The sequence below is a fragment of the Elephas maximus genome, chromosome 1, assembly GCF_024166365.1.
Source record: "Elephas maximus indicus isolate mEleMax1 chromosome 1, mEleMax1 primary haplotype, whole genome shotgun sequence".
Taxonomy (NCBI): Eukaryota; Metazoa; Chordata; class Mammalia; order Proboscidea; family Elephantidae; genus Elephas; species Elephas maximus.
Genome location: NC_064819.1, coordinates 57642446 through 57664507, shown reverse-complemented (window position 1 = coordinate 57664507; position 22062 = coordinate 57642446). Strand labels below are relative to the sequence as shown.

At 42.2% G+C, this 22062-nt stretch overlaps 1 pseudogene; it reads left to right on the top strand.

The window, feature by feature from the left end:
* Positions 1 to 14205: 14205 nt before the first annotated feature.
* On the top strand, positions 14206 to 15988 carry LOC126059772 (coiled-coil domain-containing protein 124-like; annotated as a pseudogene).
* Positions 15989 to 22062: the final 6074 nt, after the last annotated feature.

The following is a 22062-nucleotide window of genomic DNA, read 5'->3' as shown; positions in this document are numbered from 1 at the left end:
TCCGACCTAGCTGTATATGCCACCTCCCTGTACCTTCCCACAGGCCCCCGTCACAGGTCACGCCACCGTTGATAGGGTGCCACTGGTGCACTGGCCCACCGCTGTCCCGGATCCACCACACTGCCACCAACCAGCCCCCATTGTGCTGCCATTTTTTTAATTATATTTTTATCTTTCCTTTTTCTGCCTTTCTTCCTCCCACCTAACCCTGTATGCTGTCTCCCCCCACTTCCCACTGGCCCTCAGGTCTGCTCTGCCCCCACTCACCAGCACCTACTGTCCTGCCCTTTCTTTTTCCTTCTTTCTCTCCCTTTTCTTTTCTTTGTTCCGCCCACTTAGCAATGTACGCCACCTCCCTCCTCTTCCTGCCAGTCACCACAGCACTGTGGCACCCCAGCACTCAGGCCTACCACTGCACCAAGACCTCCCACCCCTCCCCTTCTGCCACTCAACCAGCTGCTGAATGGTGGGAAGTGAGCCCCATCCAACACCCTGCCCATCTGGTGAGGGGCTGTGAATGCTTCTATACCACTGGACCAACATCAGAAGACAGACAGCACTAGCCCAGTCCATCCTCAGCCACCTTGCCAAACCAGTGGACAACAAAGCAGGCTTGCCCTGTCTGCTGCTGCCCTGCCCTGAGCTATCATGGCCAAAGATATGCCCGGCACGCCTGCACCAACATATCAAAACAAAACAAAAAAGCAGGACAAAACAAACATACAATCAATCTATAAAGAAAATTATACATTAATGTCTTGGAGACAGCGACAGTAGCAAACCTATAAAAAGCAGGACAATATGGCTCTAGCAACTGACCAAAATAAAGAATCAGATAACCTTACAATAGAAGAAAAGGCATTGGAACTACCTGATATGGAATTCAAAAGACTAATATTTAGGGCTGTCCAAGATATTAGGAAAGAGATCAAGGAAAAGACAGACAAAACCAAGGACAAATAGACAAAATCATGGAAAACACAGACAAAACCAATAAAAATAAAGCCAAAATCAAGGAAAACACAGATAAAGCAATAGAAGAATCCAGGAAAATAATACTAGAACAAAACATCAAAAAAAAAAAAAAATTAGAAATCACACAAAAACAGCAACAAGAAATCCAAAAGATAAACAACAAAATGTCAGAAACGGACAACTCAACAGAAGGTTTTAGGAGCAAATTTGAAACTATAGGAGGCAGAATCAGTGAGACTGAAGATAAATCCATAGATGCCAATTTGTTGGAGGAAAAATCAAAGAAAAGAATGAAGAAAAATGGATAAAAGCTAAGAATTATGTGGGATACACTCAAGACCAAAAATTTGTGCACGATCAGAGTTCCAGAATAGGGGGAGAAAATAGAAAAGAGAGAAAATTGTTGAAAATTTGCTGGCAGAAAATATCATGAAAGATGAAAAGCTGACCATCCAAGAAGCTCAAAGAACCCCACTTAGAATAGACCTCAAAAGAAAGTCACCAAGACATCATCATCACACTTGCCAAAACCAAAGAAAAGAAAGAATTCTGAAAGAGGCTCAAGAAAAATGAAAAGTCACATACAAGCAGAAACAATAAGCTCTGATTACTCAGCAGAAACTGTGCAGGATATGGGACAACATATACAAACCCTGAAAGAAAAAAACTGCAAACCAAGAATAACATATCCTGCCAAACTCTCTCTCAAATGCAATGGCAAAATTAGGAGATTTCCAGATAAACGGAAATTAAGGGAATTCGTTAAAAAAAAAAAAAAACTTACAAGAAATACTAAAAGGAGTCCTTTGGGTAGAGAACCAACAACATCAGGTAACAACCTAAGTCTAGGACACATGACAGCATCAGCCAGATACAAACATAGGTACAGGACTCTCAGTAATAAAACAAAGCTAAAAGACTTAAAACAGGCAACCAGAGATGTCGATCTGTAAATGATGACAATGTCAAAACAATAAAAGGGGGAATAAATGGTATAGGTATAGAACTTTCCAGTGGAGAGGAAGTCAAGGAAATATCAGGTAATAAAAGACCGGTTCAAACTTAGAATGGTAAGGATAAATTTCAAGGTACTCACAAAGAAAGTTAACCTACTCATCAAAATAATTAAAAAAAAAGACTTAGTAAACACAAAATCTGTAATAACGAAAGAAATGAAAATAAAATCCACAAACAATAGGAACTCAGCACAGGAAAGGAAGAGGAACAAAGCAAATGTCAGCATCACACACACACACACACACACAAGCACAATCTGACAGCAATAAACTCACACCTATCAATAATCGCACTGAATGTAAAAGGCTTAAATGTACCCGAAAAGAGACAGAGAGTGGCAGAATGGATAAAAAACACGACCTATCAATACACTGTCTAAAAGAGACACATTTTAGACATAAAGACATAAATATATTAAAAATCAAAGGCTGGGGAAAAAAAAGTGTAGCAAACAGTAACCAAAAACAGAGCAGCAGTGGCAATACCAACCTCAAATAAAATAGACTTTAAGGCAAAATTCACAATAAAAGACAAGGAAGGACATTATATACTGATTAAAGGGACACACCACTAAGAAGACATAATCCAAAGACCAAAACCAAAAACCAAACCCAGTGCCGTCAAGTTGATTCCAACTCATAGCGGCCCTATAGGACAGAGTAGAACTGCCCGTAGAGCTTCCGAGGAGCACCTGGCGGATTCGAACTGCCTACCCTTTGGTTAACAGCCGTAACACTTAACCACTACGCCACCAGGGTTGCCTCACCCAAAGACTGGGCTCCAAAAGACATAAATGGTAACAGCCCTGAAAAGAGAAATAGTTCCACAATAATAGTAGGAGACTTCAACACACCACTCTTGGTAAAGGACGAAAATCTAAAAAGAAACTGAACAAAGATATAGAAGATCTAAAACCCAAAATCAACCAACATGACATAATAGACATATACAGAACACTCTAGCCAACACTAGAAAAGTATATATACTTTCCCAATGTACATGGAACATTCTCCAGAATGGGCTACAATTTAGGCCACAAAGAAACCCTCAATAAAACCCAAACTATCAAAACAATACAAAGCATTCTCTCTGAGAATAATGCCATGAATGTAGAAATCAGTAACAGGAAGAGCAAGGAAAAAAATCAAATACATGGATACTAAACAACACCTTGCTTAAAAACAATTGGAGCCCTGGTGGCACAGTGGTTAAAAGCTTGGCAGCTAACCAAAAGGTTAGCAGTTTGAATCCACCAGCTGCTCCTTGAAAACCCTGTGAGACAGTTCTACTCTGTCCTATACGGTCACTGTGCATTGGAATTAACTTGGCAGCAATGGGTTTGGTTTTGGTTTTTAAAAACAACTGGGTAATAGAAGAAATCAAAGAGGGAATCAAAAAATTTCTAGAATCAAATAAATATGAAAACACATCATACCAAAACCATTGGAACACAGCAAAAGCTGTGCTCTGAGGTCAATTTATAGCAATAAATGCACATATCAAAAAAGAAAACAGGACAAAATAAGAACTTTAGCCCTACAACTCAAACAAAAAGAAAGAACAGCAAAAGAAGCCTACAGCCACCAGAAGAAAGGAAATAATAAAGATTACAGCAGAAATAAATGAAATAAAGAACAGAAAAACAATATAATCAATAAGACCAAAAGTTGGTTTTTTGAAAAGATCAACAAAACTGACAAATCATTGACCAAACCGATGAAAGAAAAACAGGAGAGGAAGCAAATAACCCAAATAAGAAATGAGATGGAGGACATTACCACAAACCCAACTAAAATAAAAAGGATCATAACAGAATACAATGAAAAATTGTGCTCCAACAAATTGAAGAAAATAGAGGAAATTGACAAATTTCTGGAAACATACTACCTACCTAAACCAACACAAGCTGAGATAGAAAATCTGAACAAGCTCATAACAGAGAAGAGATTGAAAAGGTAATTGAAAAAACTCCTGACAAAAAAAGCCCTGGCCCAGATGGCTTTCCTGGAGAATTCTACCAAACATTCAGAGAAGAGCTCACACCAGTACTATGCAAATTATCTCAGATCATAGAAAAAGAAGGAATATTCTCATTCTATGAAGCCAGCATAACCCTGATATCAAAGCCAGGCAAAGATACTACAAAAAAAAAAAAAAAAAAGAATATTACAGACCAATATCTTTCGTGAATATAGAGGAAAAAAACTCTCAACAAAATTCTAGCCAACAGAATTCAGCATCGTATCAACAAAATAATACACCACAACCAAGTGGAATTCACACCATGTATGCAAAAAAAAAATTTATGCAAGGATGGCTCAACATTAGAAAATCAATTAATGTAATCTACCACATAAATAAAACAAAAGAATCACATGATCATCTCAATGCAGAAAAGGCATTTGAGAAAGTCCAACACCCATTCCTTCTAAAAACTCTCAATAAAATCGGTATAGAAGAGAAATTCCTCAACATAATAAAAGGCATCTATACAAAACCAACCGCCAACATCATCCTCAATGGAAAGAGACTGAAAGCATTGCCCCTGAGAACGGGAACAAGACAAGGATGCGCTTTATCACTACTCCTTTTTAGCATTGTGCTAGAAGTCCTAGCTATAGCAATAAGACAAGAAAAAGAAATAAAAGGCACCAAATTGGAAAGGAAGAAGTACAACTATATGATCCTGTACATAGAGAACCACAAAGATTCCACAAGGAAACTACTAGAAACTAATAGAAAGAGTCAGCAGAATAGCAGAACACAATATCAACGTACAAAAATCAGTTGGATTCCTACACACCAACAAAGAGAACTTTGAAAAGGAAATCAGGAAAATAATACCATTTAAAAAAGTTAAAATACCTAGGAATAAATCAACCAGAAACATAAAAGACCTATACAAAGAAAACTACAAAACGCTACTGCAAGAAACCAAAAAAGACCTACATAAATGGAAAAATATATCATCCTCATGAATAGGAAGACTCAACACTGTGAAAATGTCAGTTCTACCCAAAGTGATCTACAGATGTAATGCAATCCCAATCCAAATACCAACAGCATTCTTTAACAAGATGGAACAACTAATCACCAACTTAATATGGAAAGCAAAGAGGCCCCAAATAAGAAAAGTATTATTGAAGAAAAAGAACAAAGTAAGAGGCCTCACACTACCTAATCTTAGAACCTACTATATATACAGCCTCCATAGTCAAAACAGCCTGGTACTAGTACAACAATGGACACAAAGACCAATGGAGCAGAATAGAGAACCCAGATGTAAATTCACCTACCTATGGTCAACTGATCTTTGACAAAGGACCAAAGTCTATTAAAGGGGGAAAAGACATTCTTTTTACATATAGTGCTGGCAAAACTGGATGTCCATCTGTAAAAAAATAGAACAGGGCCCATATATCACAACATACACAAAAACTAACTCAAAATGGATCAAAGACTTAAATATAAAAGGTAAAACCATAGAAATCATGGAAGACAAAATAGAGGCAATGCTTGTTGTTGTGTGGCATCAAGTTGATTCTGACTCATAGTGACCCTATGCAGCAGAGTAGAACTCCCCCATCAGGTTTCCAAGTAGCAGCTGGTGGATTCGAACTGCTGACCTTTTGGTTAGCACCCTGAGCTCTTAACCACTTCGAAACCAGGACTCTGTGGGACAATGCTAGGGGCCCCAATACATGGCATAAATACAAAACCATAACTGACAATGCACAAACACCAGAAGATAAACTGGATACGTGGGAACTCCTGAAAATTAAACACTTATGTTCAGCAAAAGACTTCACCAAAAGTTTAAAAAGAGAACTTACAGACTGGGAAAAAAAATTTGGCTATGACATATTTGACAAGGGTCTAACCTCTAAAATCTATAGAATACTCAACACCTCAATAGCAAAAAGACAAATAATCCATTTAAAAAATGGACAAAGGATATGAACAGACACTTCTCCAAAGAAGACATTCAGGCAGCTAAAAGACACATGAGGAAATGCTCACGATCATTAGCATTTCATTTAGAGAAATGAAAACCAAAACTAAAACAAAATACCATCTCGCCCTGACATTACTGGCACTAATAATAATAATAAAAAAAAAAAACAAATGTTGGAGAGGTTGCAGGAAGATCTTAGGCACGGCTGGCGGGAATGTAAAGCAGTATAACCACTATAGAAAATAAGATGCTTCCTTAAAAAGCTAGAAATACTATAGGATCCAACAATCCCACTCCTAGGAAAATATCCTGAAGAAATGAGAGCAGTCACGTGAATAGACATATGCACACCCATGTTTGTTGCAGCATTATTCACAACAACAAAAAGATGGAAATAACCTAAGTGCCCATCAACAGATGAATGGATAAACAAATTATGGTACATACACACAATGGAATACCACACAACGGAATACCACTCCACGATAAAGAACAACGATGATGCCTCAAAACATCTCACAACATGGATGAACCTGGAGGGCACTATGCTGAGTGAAATCAGTCAATCACAAAAGGACAAACATTCTATGAGACCACTATTCTAAAAACTCAAGAAAAGGTTTGTTTGTTGTTAGATGCCTTCACGTCAGTTCTGACTCACAGTAACCCTATGTACAACGGAACGAAACACCGCCTTGTCCTGTGCCATCCTCACAATTGTTGCTGTGCTTGAGCCCATTGTTGCAGCCACTGTGTCAATCCATCTCATTGAGGGTCTTCCTCTTTTTCGTTGACCCTTTACTTTACCAAGCATGATGTCCTTCTCCAGGGACTGATCCCTCCTGATAACATGTCCAGAGTATCTGAGATGTAGTCTTGCCATCCTTGCTTTTAAGGAACATTCTGGTTGTACTTCTTCCAAGACAAATTTGTTTGTTCTTTTAGCAGTCCGTGGTATATTCAATACTCTTCTCCAACACTGCAATTCAAAGGCCTCAATTTTTCTTTGATCTTCCTTATTCATTGTCCAGCTTGCATTTGAGACGATTGAAAATACCATAGCTTGAGTCAGGTGTTTAACAACATAAATGGCAATTATACATGTGGACCTCACCAGATGGAATACACAGGGAATCAAATCAACTACATCTGTGGAAAGAGACGATAGAAAAGCCCAATATCATCAGTCAGAACAAGGCCATATGCAAGTTCAAGTTGAAACTGAGGAAAAATAGAACAAGTCCACGAGGGCCAAAGTACAACCTTGAGTATATCGCGCCTGAATTTAGAGACCATCTCAAGAATAGATTTGACACATTGAACGCTAACGACCAAAGACCAGGCGAGTTGTGGAATGACATCAGAGACATCATACATAAAAAAAAGCAAGAGGTCATTAAAAAGACAGGAAAGAAAGAAAAGACCAAAATGGATGTCAGAAGAGACTCTGAAAGTCGCTCTTGAACTCCTAGTAACTAAAGCAAACAGAAGAAATTACGATATTAAAGAGCTGAACAGGAGATTTCAAAGGATGGCTTCAGAAAACAAAGGTCAGTGAGAAAGAGGAAGACCCTCAACAAAATGGATTGACACAGTGACTGTGAACAATGGGCTCAAGCATAACAAAAATTGTGAGGATGGCTCAGGACCAGACAGTATTTTGTTCTATTGCACATAGGGTCACTATGAGTTGGAAATGACTAGATGGTGTCTAACAACAACAATACGAGCTTAGGTTAAATGAAGTTGGTTTTATCTATGACTTATGACTGCTGTGAATACAACACTGGCAAAAGTATATTGCTGTTGACTTTTAAATGTCTCTTACTGCTAAACTGTACAAATTACCAAGTTACGATATAATATTTATACAATAGAGAATATTGAAATGGAAATAATTTTGTAAGAGCATATAAATAACATTTACAAAGCATTTTTCGAGAAATGTCATTTGACCAGGTTTCATTGTGAGTTAATGTGTAGTCTTAAGTGGCAGCAGTTTCTCTCGTTGCTAATGAGTGAAAATTCCAACTTTCTGAGAAGAGGAAGTCCCACATTTCCTGGTATTTTCCTGAATGTAGAAGAGTCTGTTCCTTTGAAGGTGTATTTGACCATGGAGGAGCTCACTTCTGTGTCCAGGATATGAGGGGGGAGGAGCTCCAGCCCCTGGGGGATCCCCTGGACCCACTGGCCTCAGTGCCTGGATGTAAGTCAAGGTGGGTGGTCACAGCCTGGTGGCTCAGGAGGCCTGTGGAGAGGGGAGGGGTGGCTCTGGGCCATGCGCTGGGTTAGGAAAAGCTCCTGGTGCTGTGGTGAGGGGTGGCTCTGGGCCATGCGCCGGGTTAGGGAAAGCTCCTGGTGCTGTGGTGAGGGGTGGCTCTGGGCCATGTGCCGGGTTAGGGAAAGCTCCTGGTGCTGTGGTGAGGGGTGGCTCTGGGCCATGCGCTGGGTTAGGGAAAGCTCCTGGTGCTGTGGTGAATTTGATGACCTCTTGCAGGGACTCCAGCATTTTTACCATCGCCACCATCACCTCTTGATGTTCTAAGCGTTTCAACCTCTCCTCCTTCTGTTCTTGGCCCAGGAAGTCAGCTCCTCCATCAGCATGGATCCGGTCTTTATCGCTTTTTTGTAGTTGTTTATGAAGCTGGGTATTTTTAAAGACTCTCTCTCCAGTTTGGCAATCTCTAACTCAATCTTCATGTACTTCTGTGGAACTGCACTGAGCCTCTCTGAAAGTTGACTTTTCTCCTTAACCAGTTCAAACAGAGGGAAGCTCGATTGTGCTAGCTTCTTTTTGCATTTAACATAAAGCTGGCTTCCCAGAGACTGTACAAGCATGAAGCAAAATGGCAGCTGCACCAGTAAGCTGATGGCAGGAGGAGGAGCCACCCTCTCCCACTGTGGGACATGAAGCGTGGACTCGTGTCACATGGCAGCAGGTCCGTCACCACCTTCACAGCCACTCCAGGATCAACCCAAAGCCAAGCTCCACAGAGGGACGTGGTCCCTCCATGACACTGTAGCCACCGTAGGGCTCCACCTGGCCGCTGCAGACCCCACCAGCCACAACACACTGCAGAGAACCCTGAACATTCCCCCTGGAACCCACCAGCAACTGGCATCCTGGGCAGGTCACCAACGAGGTGGTTGGGGAGGACTAGACAACAAAATGTGCTTTCCTTCACTGTTTTCTAATGGTCCTGCTTACAGCCTCTTCCTTATTGCTTTTTTATGGATGTAAAATTGAAATACAGTATAGTGAACTGTGTTGATCTTAAAGGTATGAATGTGTATTTGGAAAATGTATACCCCTAGTTGGAAACCCTGGTGGCGTAGTGGTTAAGTGCTACAGTTGCTAACCAAGAGGTCGGCAGTTCAAATCCACCAGGTGCTCCTTGGAAACTCTATCAGGCAGTTCTACTCTGTCCTATATGGTCGCTATGAGTTGGAATCGACTCGACAGCAGTGGGTTTTTTGGGTATACCCCTAGTTAACAACAATCCTATCAAAATATGAATCATTTCCAGACACCCAGAAAAATACTTTCCTATATTTCCATTATCCTGAAAATCCCCCTTCTGTTCATATACCCTACATTTGCAGTTTCTTTTCTGATCTCTTCACCATTAACCAGTTTTACAAGTTGTTGAAGTTTATTCAAATAAAATAAATCAGTGTGAGCACTTTGCTGTCTGCTTCTTGAAATCAAAATGCTTTTGGGCCATGTCTATGTTGTGTGGATCAACAGTTCACTGTGGTTCTATCACGGAGCGGTTTGACCCTGACTGACTATATTACAAAATGTTTATCCATTCTTCTGTTGGTGGACATTTGAGTTGCTTCCAGTTTGGGGCATTATGAATAGGAAAGACAATATGAATATTCATCTACAAGTCTTTTTTTTTTTTTTTTAACGTGTATTTTCATTTCTTTTGGCGAAACCCCTGAGTCAAAATGCTGAATTCTAGGCTAGGTATAATTTTAATTCTATAAGAATTTGACAGTTTTTCAAACTGTTAGCTCCATTTTATAATCCAATAAAAGCATCTGAGAGTTGGAGTTGGTCCATGCTTGCCTCCGTTTGGTATTTTCATGCCTTTCTGATTCCTCCATTTTGGTGGAGGTGAATTGGTATCTCCTTTTGTTTTTATTTGTATTAAAAAAAAATTTCTCTGGTAGAACACTGTTCCCATGTGCTTGTATGCCATTTTATATACATATATCTCTTTGTGAGAGAAGATTTTATACATTTTAAATTGGTTTTTTGGTCACTTTGTAATTGATTTGTTGTGCTTTTTTACTCAGGAAAATAATTCGTATCTTTTTATTTCTTCCTCCCTCCCCACTTCATCTTTCCAATTTCTAAGTGTTCTTCAAGACTTAATATATAAACACCTGACAGGCTTTCTGGCCACCCAGCTTCTTTGAATGCCTTTCCTATGTTTGTGAAGTTTTTGATCCCCAAGTCAGAACTAGAGTACAGACCACTCAGACCTAACGCCATGTGCCTTGCATTGGAAAGTGAGTTTTGTGAAGCAGCAGGCAGCATGCACAGTGCCAGTGTGCTCCTGCGGGGGGGGTGGCAGTGATGCTGGTCTAGTGGTCATGTCCAGTGTCCTTACCTGAGGTGGGACCTGCAGAGTATGCACCCAGAGGTGGGAGCAGTGGTGGCTGGCAGTGTGGTATAATTTGGGCATTGTTTGTGGTTGTTTTATCTCAGTTTAAATCTAATGTCTCTCGAACGTATTTGAGTCAGACCCTTAAGAAAACGCTGATTTATTTCCAATGCACACCAGCATTCCTCTGGGGTCTTTTCCACCTTTGGGCTCTAAAGACCACGCCATACTCCTCAGCAGCAGCAGCACTGGCAGAGATCTTGGCCACATATCAGCTAATCTCGGTGCTTCTGAGCCCTGGGCGTCGGAATGAGCATGAGGATTCTTTCGAAGACCCAAGTGATTATAACATGCAGCCAAGACTGAGAACCTCTGGGTTAGGTAAAGCACTTTCCTGGATTCTGAATTTGGAATATGTTCTGGGATTTAGGCATCAATGAAAGTTGGTCACTATGGACCATGAAAGCAGTGTGTACTCAAAGCCATGTGGAACCTTGAAGATCCACGGCAAAGGCCATGAATGCCAGATAGTGCAGCCAAGACAAGAGTGGGATCAGTGGGCCGCCTTCATCCTTGGTGGAAAGACGCTATCCTGTTCCCAGCCCCTGGTGCTGGTGGCAAGCTCCCGCATAAGCATATTGCCCCTACACTAGGGTGTATGCGGGAGAAAGGCAGAAGCTCTACCATAGTAGCACCCAACGCATGAAGAGCTACAGAGAATGACAGGCACAGGGAGGGAAAGGAAGAGGCAGCATCTGACATGGATTAAATGAGTCACAGTGAAAATCTACAGCAACTGACAGGGCTCACAACAGAGGGCCCCAAACAGAGCTGGAGAAAAATGTAGAACAAAATTCTAACTGAAAAAAAATACCAGACTTACTAGCCTGACAGAGACTGGAGATACCCTGAGAGTATGGCCCTTGGACACCCTTTTAGCTCAATAATGAAGTCACTCCTGAGGTTCACCCTTCAGCCAAAGATTAGACAGGTCCACAAAACAAAACGAAACAAAAGGGGCATACCAGTCCAGGGGCAAGGACTAGCAGGCAGGAGGGGACAGGAAAGCTGGTAATAGGGAACTCAAGGTGGAGAAGGGAGAAGTGTTGACCTGTTGTGGAGTGGTTAAGCAATGTCTTAAAACAATATGTGTACTAACTGTTTAATGAGAAGCTAGTTTGTTCTGCAAACCTTCAACTAAAGCACAATAAAAAAAAAATTAAAAAACAAAATCTAGAGCAAGATTTCGGTGGATTTTGAGAAACAATATCTTAGTTTCTTAATACTGCTATAAGAGAAATACCACAAGTGGGTGGCGTTAAAGAACAGACATTTCTTTTTTCACAGCCTGAACTCAGGGCACCAGCTCTAGGGGAAGGCTCTCGCTGTACTTTCTGGGGGAAATCCGAGTCTCGCCTTCCCTAGAGTTCTTCTCCACATTCCTTGGCAATCTCCACGTAGCATCAGTCTTCCCCTATTTGTGCTCATTTTTCTCTGTATCTATGCTGTCCTTTTATATTTCAAAAATCATTAGGTTTAAGACACACTCTATACTAATATTGGCCTCATTAACATAACAAAGAAAACCCTATTTGAAATGGGATTACATCCACAGGTATAAGGGTTAGGATTGCAACACATGTTTTGGGGCTACACGATTCAATCCATAACAACAAGTTCTAGAAGCTTGTTGTTTTTGTTTCTAGGTGCCATCGAGATGGTTCCGATTCACAAGGACCCTTTGTACAACTGAATGAAACACTGCCCTGTGTTTCTTTGTCAGTATGGTGAATCAAAGGCATTAATTCTTCTTCTCTCTTCCTTATTCATTGTCCAGCTTTCGCATGCATATGAGGCAACTGAAAATACAATGGCTTGAGTCAGGAGCACCCTAGTCCTCAAAGTGACATCTTTGTTTTTAACACTTTAAAGAGGTCTTTTGCAGCAGATTTGCCCAATGAAATAAGTCTTTACATTTTTTTATTGTCCTTTAGGTGAAAGTTTACAGAGTAAATTAATTTCTCATTAAACAATTAATACATATTGTTTTGTGACATTGGTTGCCAACCCAACAATGTGCCAACACTTTCCCCTTCTTGACCTCCCCATTTCCACTCATTTACTTCTTCGTTTGATTTATTGATTGCTGCTTCCATGGGTGTTGGTCATGGATCCAAGTAAAACAAAATACTTGACAACTTCCATCTTTTCTCCATTTATCATGATGTTGCTTATTGGTCCAGTTGTGAGGAATTTTGTTTTCATGCAAATCAAAACTACAATGAGATACCATCTCACATCGACATTACTAGCACTAATCAAAAAACAGAAAATAACTACCACAGCCTCCACCAGACTGAGTGTGGCACAACTAGATGGTGCCCAGCTACCACCGCTGACTGCTCTGACAGAGATCACAATACAGGGTTCCGGACAGAGCTGGAGAAAAATGTAGAACAAAATTCTAACTCACAAAAAAGATCGGACTTACTAGTCTGACAGAGCCTGAGAAACTCCAAGAGTATGGCCCCTGGACACCCTTTTAACTCAGTACTGAAGTCACTCCTGAGGTTCACCCTTCATCCAAAGACTAGACAGGACTGCAAAACAAAATGAGACCAAATGGGTACACCAACCCAGGAGCAAGAACTAGAAGGCAGGAGGGGACAGGAAAGCTGGTAATGGGGAATCCAAGGTTGAGATGGGGAGAGTGTTGACATGTCATGGGGGTGGCAACCAATGTCACAAAAGAACATGTGTATTAACTGTTTAATGAAAAACTAATTTGTTCTGTAAAACTCCATCTAAAACACACACACACGTAAGAATGTTGGAGATGTTGCAGGGAGGCTGGAACTTTTAGGCACTGCTGGTGGGAACGTAAAATGGTACAACCACTATGGAAAATGATATGCTGCTTCCGTAAAAAGCTATCAATAAAAATACCATATGATCCAGCAATCCACTCCTAGGAATATATCCTGGAGAAATAAGAGCTGTCACACGAATAAACATATGCACATCCATGTTCATTGCAGCATTATTCACAACAGCATAAAGATGGGAACAACCTAAGTGCCCATCAACAGGTGAGTGGATAAACAAATTATGGTCCATACACACAATGGAATACTATGCAGCGATAAAGAACAATGATGAATCTGAAAATCATCTCACAACATGGACGAATCTGGAGGGCCTTATGCTGAGTGAAATAAGTCAATCACAAAAGGACAAATACTGTGTGAGACCACTATTATAAAAACTCAAGAAAAGGTTTACACACAGAAAGAAAACAATCTTTGATGGTTAAGAGGAAGGGGAGGTGTGTGGAGGGGGAATCACTAACTAGATAGTAGACAAGTGTTAACTTTAGTGAAGGGGAAGACATCACACAGTATAAGGGAAGTCAGCACAACTCAACCAAGGCAAAGTTATAGAAGCTTCCTAGATACATCCAGATTCCTTAGGGGACCAAGTTACTGGGGCTGAGAGCTGAGGATCATGGTTTTGGGGGACACCTAGGTAAAGTGGCATAACATAGTTCATAAAGAAAATGCTTTACGTTCTACTTTGGTGAGTAGTGTCTGGGGCCCTAAAAGCTTGTGAGCAGCCATCTAAGATACATCTGTTGGTCCCATCATGTCCAGAGCTATTTCAAGCAATACTGTAGCGAACAATATCGTGCTGGTAAATGTTTAACAGCTGACTGTCCAGAAAAGAAAAAAAAAAAATTAAGCCCTGATTTGTAGTGTTTACCCATTTCCATGGTGTAAATATTTCCACTGTGGCTTGTCTGTGCAACTCCTTGTTTAGCTGCCCCTCTTCTGCATCACAGAATCAAATGGGGTTGTGAGATGCTCTGGTCACCATCCTGTTTATTCTGTTCCTACTATGGCAAACCATAGATTTACATTTCCTGCCTAAGGGTAAGCTCCTCCCTTTTGAGAGGTATGTTTTACTGGCTCTTTCTAAGATCTACAGCTTTGGAGCCTCTCTGCTTTCTTTTACTTCTGGGCGTGGAAGGCAGAGGCCAAGGCGGCAGCCGATGCCAGGAAGCAGAAGGAGCCGGAAGATGCCTGCTGGCGGGACGAGGACAAACATGCCATGAGGAAGGAACAGCACAAGTGTTACAGGGCAGGGATTCCCAGCTTGGGACTAAGCCCTGCTTAGTTCTTACCTTCTTCTGACCTAGAACGACCAGATGAAGCTCAGAGGTTCCACACGAACAAAGGTTTGTTAGGGACAGAGAAAAGGGATTGCAAGGGAAAGAGGGAGAGGGGCTTCCACCTACGCTAGCCTCCAGTCTCTCCCTGAACAAAGGATTCCCCAGAGATTATAAATGTTTTTTTGGGGGGGAGGAGGGATGCGGGACATTATCTTTATTCATTAGATGGGTGGAGATTCCCAGGAGAAGGGGAGGGATTATGAAAATCAAATGCGTGCACAGTTAGAATTCAAGATGGACTTCCTCGCAGAGGTTGCTGGAACCAAGAAGGAGTCTGTCACAAAGGCTGTCGGGATGTTGAACAGGACTTATTCTGGGATGTTGTGCATGTGTGATGCCTCTGGATCTTGGTTTGAGCCCCGGCAAGTGGTCCCTGCTCATGTTTGTGGAAGGTCATTCACAGTCCACATTGATCTTTACTGCCCATGTTCTGCACCTGGTGAGGCCTTGAAAAACAACTCAGGAGAATTACCAGTAATTTATAGCTGGTCAAGCACACAGGGGTTTGAAATGTAGTTTTTGGGTGCCAGCAGCAAATGTTATATGGTGATCTGCACTTAGGTTTAGATTCAGAGACTATTTAATTATAGCTGGTCAAGCACACAGGGCCTTGAAACGTACCCTTTATTTAATCTAGCCCGCCAGATCTCTTCCCTATCTCACAAGGAGGAGAAGGAGAAGGGGCGCCTGGAGCAGCTAGAGCCCAAGACGGAGACGCAGCGGCTGCTGGAGGAGGATGACTCAAAGCTCGAGGGTGGCAAGGCCCCAGGGGCGGCTGCAAGGGCAAGGTCACCCATGCCCTGATTGAAGAGACGCTGCACCGCGACTTCCAGCATCAGAAGGCCCCAGAGCCAGCCCAGAAGGCCCCAGAGCCAGCCCAGAAGGCCCAGAGCCACCTGGAGGTGCCCTGAGGAGAATGTGAACTGTCCAGTGCTGGAGGAGGGCAGTGTGGAGGCGCGCACCGTGGAGGGTGCCACCGCAGAGCTCAGCATGGCTGAGGAGGCAACTGACCGGCACCCCGAGCAGATCACGCGAGCAGCCTTCATGGCCTTCTAGGAGGTGCAGCTGCCGCGGCTCAAGCTAGAAAACCCCAACATGCGGCTGTCGCAGCTGAAGCAGCTGCTCAAGAAGGAATGGATGCACTCGCCTGACAACACCATGAACCAGTGGGTCGTGCCCTTCAATGCCCCAAAGTGAGGCACCCACCCCCGGACTCAGAGCTGCCTGCAGCTGGCAATACTCTGAGGCACCTCTGGGTGGACTCAGACCTCCGTCCTTTCTGTCAATGGCCAAGCTTGTTAACAGTTTGCACCACTCAAGAACAGTATCTCCATCCTGCGGCACTAGTGGTGTATGTTCATGACACTTTTAGAGCACAGTTCTACTCTGACATACATGAGTCACCATGGGTTAGAATCAACTCGATGGCAACTATTTTTTTCAATACCGGAGAAAAATTTGCAAGTCAAAAGTAAGAGTGCACGCAATCCCCGGAATCAAATTATCCCACAGCTTAGGCCAGGCATAGATGGTCAGCATGTGCTGTGGCCAACATTTCAATAGGAAGGGACCCCCAACCCCTTAATGTTTTACATATTTACAGTGATGGGGTAGGAGAAAAGCAGAGAACCTCTATGGTGCTAAGGGAATCTCCCTGATCAGACAATGTCCTTGCTAGAAAAAGGGAGCCCCCAGAATCCAGTAGCTGGTATCTGCCTATTTGATTGAGTTAATTCAGGTTTGCTGTCAGTTCTCTGCTCAACAACCAAAACGAAGGAGTAAATGAGCCTCCAGGACCATAGGATAGGTCTCCCTTCAAATGTTTTGGAGATGTGCTTTGACCCACGAATTAACTGAATTTATATATTCACCAACCATGCTGTAATTGGGTTTTTACTATATTACTTTTAATTTTTTAATTGCTAGTCTACATAAAGACAGGTGCCCTAAAGCCATAACCTCACTGAGTCTCCATTTCCTTCTACCTAGAAAATAAAGAGGAGCAAGGGGTTGAGGTCGATGGTATTTGACAATTACTACTCTACCTCAAAGGAGCCCTGGTGGCACAGTGTTTAAGAGCTTGGCGGCTAACTGAAAGGTTGACTATTTGAACTCACTAGTTGTTCTGAGGGAGAAAAGACCTGGTGATCTGTTCCCGTAAAGATTACAGCTTAGAAAACACTATAGAGCAGCAATGAGTTTTTATTCTACCACAGAAGTCCCTGGGTGGTGCGGACAGTTAATGCACTCGGCTGGTAACTGAAAGGCTGGAGGCTTGAGTCCACCCAGAGGTACCTTGGAAGAAAGGCCCGGTGGTCTCCTTCCAAAAAATCCACCCTGGAAAACCCTAGGGAGCACAGTTCTACTCTGACACACGAGGTCACCATAAAGTCAGCAGTGATTCAACGGCAACTGGTTTTGGTTTTACGCTACTATAAATGAACTGAAAACATATGCCTTTCCTAAACATGTTCTGCTGTTTTCACACCCTGAAGTCTAGCTCTCTGCACCACATTTAATGCGACTAGCTGACCTGTAAGGTCCCCTTCCACCTTGCAGTTTGATTCTACGACTAGTGGTGGTGTGCTGTCATGTCGATTCCAACTCTTAGTGACCCTATAGAACAGTGTAGGACTGTCCCATAGGGTTTCCTAGACTGTGATATTTACAGGAGCAAATCACCAGGTCTTTCTCCCATGGAGCAGCTGGTGGGTTGGAACTTCTGACCTTTCAGTTAGCAGCCAAGCGCTTAACCATTGTGCCACGTGGGCTTCTTGATTCTATGACTAAAAATGAAAAACCAAATCCGTTGCTGCCAAGTAGATTCCGACTCATAGCAACCCTACAGGACAGAGTAGAACTGCCCCATAGGGTTTCCAAGGAGCAGCTGGTGGATTTGAACTGCCAATCTCTTGGTTAGCAACCAAGCTTTTAACCACTGGACCATCAGAGCTCCAATTCTATGACTAAAGCCTACTACTGTCGCGTCGATTCTGACTCATAGCAACCTCACAGTGTTTCCGAGGCTGTAAATCTCTACGAAAGCAGACTGCCACATCTTTCTCTTGTGGAGCCGTTGGTGGTTTTGAACCACTGACCTTTTCGTTAGTAGTCAATGGCTTTAATCACTGCATCACTAACCAAAACACCAAAACCAAACCTGTTGCATTGAGTCAATTTCAATGCACAGAGACCCTATACGACAGAGTAGAACTCCCCCATTGGATTTCCAAGAAGCAGCTGGTGGATTCAAACTGTCAATCCTTTGGTTAACAGCCTGAGCTCTTAACCATTGCACTACCAGGGCTCCAAACTCTATAAAAAAAAACTCCATAGCAGCACTAAATTATCTTCATGAATTAGTAAAAACCATTGACCACCAGAGGGCAGTAAGATGACAAGGCAGTAAGGAGTGATGCTTGCCACAAATGAACAGTAAAAAACACATTTAAATGAAGTGAACCTGTGAGTTTAAAAATTCTTATTAAATTCCAGAGACTTTTACTGCCTGTCGACTTCACTCCAGGTTCTAGGGGCACAAGGACTAACAGTGTCCTCTAAGAGCTCACATGAGTCACTGAGTCCGAATTGACTAGATGGCAACTTTTTTTTTTGGAAGAGCTCATAGCCCACATATATGACTTTAAGAAGAATGGCAGCCCACTTGCAGTGTCTGGGATTCCTTTTCATTCATTCAGCAAATTTGTATCAAGCACTTACTATGTGCCAGGCATTGTGCTATGAAATTGGGACGCATCAGTTAACAAAACAAAGATCCCTGACCTGGTAGAGTTTATTTACATCCTGGTGGGAGGGGTTAAAACAAAAAATCTGTTGCCGTGGAGTCGATTCTGACTCATCGCAACCCCACAGCACGGAGTAGAACTGCCCCATAGGGTTTCCGAGAAGCAGCTGGTCGATTCGAACTGCTGACCTTTTCGTTAGCAGCCAAGCTCTTAACCACTGTGCCACTGGGGCTCTGGTGGAAAGACAGACACAGAAAAAAGTAAATAACTATGTAGAGTGTGTATGTTAGAAGGTGGCGCCCTGGTGGCACAGTGATTAAGAGCTTGGCTGTGAACTATAAGCTCTACTCTGTCCTATAAGGTCACTATGAGTCAAAATTGACACAATAGGTTAGTGTTTTTTTTTTTTAGTTTTGGTGTTAGAAGGTGCAAAGTGCTGTGGAAGAAAGAAAGATTAAATCTGAGCCAGGAGGACTGGGACTCAGGCCAGATGTTGCAATTTAAGGTAGGGGGTTAGCCTGGGTCTCAAGGAGGTGACATTTGACCCAAACCGAGGTGAAGGAATAGGCCATGTGGCTATCTGGGTGTTAGGACTTAAATTGTGTCCCCCCCACTACCACCAAAATATGTGTTGGAATCCTAATCTCTATACCTGTGGATGTGACCCTGTCTGGAAATAAGATTTTCTTTGTTGTGTTCATTAGATCATACCTGAGTAGTGTGGGCTCACTTCTGAGTTATAAAAACACCAGAATAGACACAGAGATATACACGGCGGGTCAGGGAGGGAGAGGGGTGGAGGAGGGGAGACAGACCTCATGTGAGAATCATTCAAGGAGCCAAGGAATGTCCAGAACTATCTGTAAGGAAGAAACTGACATGGCCAAGATGCGATTTGGACATTTAGCCTCCAGAACTGTGAGAAAATAAATTCCTGTTCTTTAGTGCCACCCACTTGTGGTATTTTTTGTTACCGCAGCACCAGGAAACTAAGACGATGGGGGAAGAGTGTTCCAGGTAAAGGGAACAAACATGAAAAGGTTCTAGTGCAGGCATGTCCCTAATGATAGATGAGGTGGAGGTAAGAAGAGGCCCATAACTCATTCCCGTTGAGTCAGTTCCGACTCATAGAGACAATAGGACAGAGCAGAACTGCCCCATAGAATGTCCAAGGCTGTAAATATTCATGGAAGCAGACTGTCACATCTTTCTCCCATGGAGTGCCTGGTGGGTTCCACCCACCAACTTTTGGTGGTTAAGCCGAGTGCTTAACCATTGGTTGAAAAACTTTGTCAGGATTTTGGTTTTTACCAGTGAAATGGGAAGCCACTGCAGGGTTTTGAGCAGAGGGTTTTTAATAGGTCACCCTGGCTACCAGGTTAAGAATAGCCTCAAAGAGACCTATCTCCTATCAATGCTTCCAAATAAACATTCTGTTTAACAGCTCATCAAAGAGCACAATGAAGGGTACTTAAAGGCAGCCATATTGCTATCGCCATTTAGCTAGTAGCAACTGAACCACATATATCATTATTTTGCCATGTGCTGAGGACTGTGCTGAGCACTTTACATACTTTCTTATTTAATCCTTCCAAAACCACTATGAGATAGTCACCACTATCAGCCCTATTTTAAACATAAGAAAAAGGAGACACGTAAAAGTTAAGACACCAGTCCAAGGTTTAGATGGAGCAATTTGAAGTCTGGAAGCTGCAACTTGAAGAACTCTCCTTACTATTGTGAAGAAGTACTGCCAAACCAATGTTTAATAAATACTCTGCTACTGAGGTACTAGGTGGTGTAAGCGGTTATTGCGCTTGGCTGCTAATCAAAAAGTTAGAAGTCTGAGTCCACCTAAAGACACCTTGGAAAAAAGTCCTGGCCATCTGCTTTGGAAGACTCAGTCATTGAAAACCCTATGGAACATGGTTCTATTCTGACACACGTGGGGTCCCCATGAGTCAGAGTCTACTTGAAAACAACTGGTATGGTCCTGACGTGGTGGTGGGGGGTGGGGGTTGGAAACAGGCATAAATGTTTGAGTTCAACCACCACATGCTCTTTTATTTTGAAGTTCTCTCTAGCCATTACACTACACATTTATCAACACTGTAACTAGATATATTTCTGTACCATTGATCCCTAACTTTCCCCCTAGAGCTTGGCATCTGTGTAGTCTGTTCAGTATAGATTTGGGTTTTTGAGAGGATGTCACCCATCACTGAAAGGTCCCTGGGTGACATAAAAGTGGTTTGAGATCTGCTGCTAATCTAAAGGTTGGCAATCCACCCAGCAGTACCAAAAAAGCCCTGGCAACCTGCTTCTATAAAGAGTTTACAGCCAAGACAGCCCTGTGAAGAAGTTTTACCCTAACACACGATGTTGCCATGAGTTATAATCAGCTCAGCAGCAACAACGGGTTTGTTTGTTTTGTTTACTCATCACTGAACTTTCTCCAGGGGGTTCCCCGTGAGCCACCATGGTTTAAAAACCCACTAGAGAAGCGCTGCTCACCGTGCTGGCCCAGGGACCAGTGTCTGTCTGTGAACTGCTGATTGCTGCCTATGAGAAGATGAGTATGGAAATTGACAGTGTTTATGAGCTTCAGTAGTCGTTTCAGAGTAACTTCACACCTGTTGACTCTAATAATAAAAACAGAGTGGAGCTTGTATTTAGTACATTCTTGAAAATTTTTTAGGTTCATTTTTATTGTATTTTACCCCCCTGGTGGAACGATGGTTAAGAGCTCGGCTGCAAACCAAAAGATCAGTAGTTCGAATTCACCAGCCACTCCTTGGAAACCCTATGAGGCAGTTCTGCTCTGTCCTATAGGGTCACTATGAGTCGGAATGGACTCAAAGACAATGGGTTTGGTTTGGTTTTGGTCTCCCAAGGAAGACCAGTTAATATGACTATTATTCAAATTTATGCACCAAGTACTAATGCCAAAGATAAAGAAATTGAAGATTTTCACCAATTTCTGCAGCCCAACATTGATCAAACATGCAATCAAGATGCAGTGATAATTACTGGTGATTGAAATGCCAAAGTCAGAAACAAAGAAAGATCAGTAATTGGAAAACATGGCCTTAGTGATAGGAATGACGCCAGAGATGGCATGATAGAAATTTGCAAGACCAATGACTTATTCATTGGAAATACCTTTTTTCAACAACATAAAAACAGTGACTACACATGTGGACCCTTCCAGATGGAATTCACAGTAATCCAATTGACTACATCTGTGGAAAGAGATGATGGAGAAGCTCAACATCATTAGTCAGAACAAGGCTAGGGGCTGACTGTGGAAGGTATCATCAATTGCTCATACACAAGTTCATTTTGAAGCTGAAGAAAATTAAAAACAAGTCCATGAGAGACAAAGCACAACCTTGAGTGGATCCTACCTGAATTTAGAGACCATCTTAAGAATAGACTTGATGCACTGAACACTAGTGACTGAAGACCAGATGAGTTGTGTAGTGGTATCAAGGACATCATACAGGAAAAAAGCAGAAGTTCATT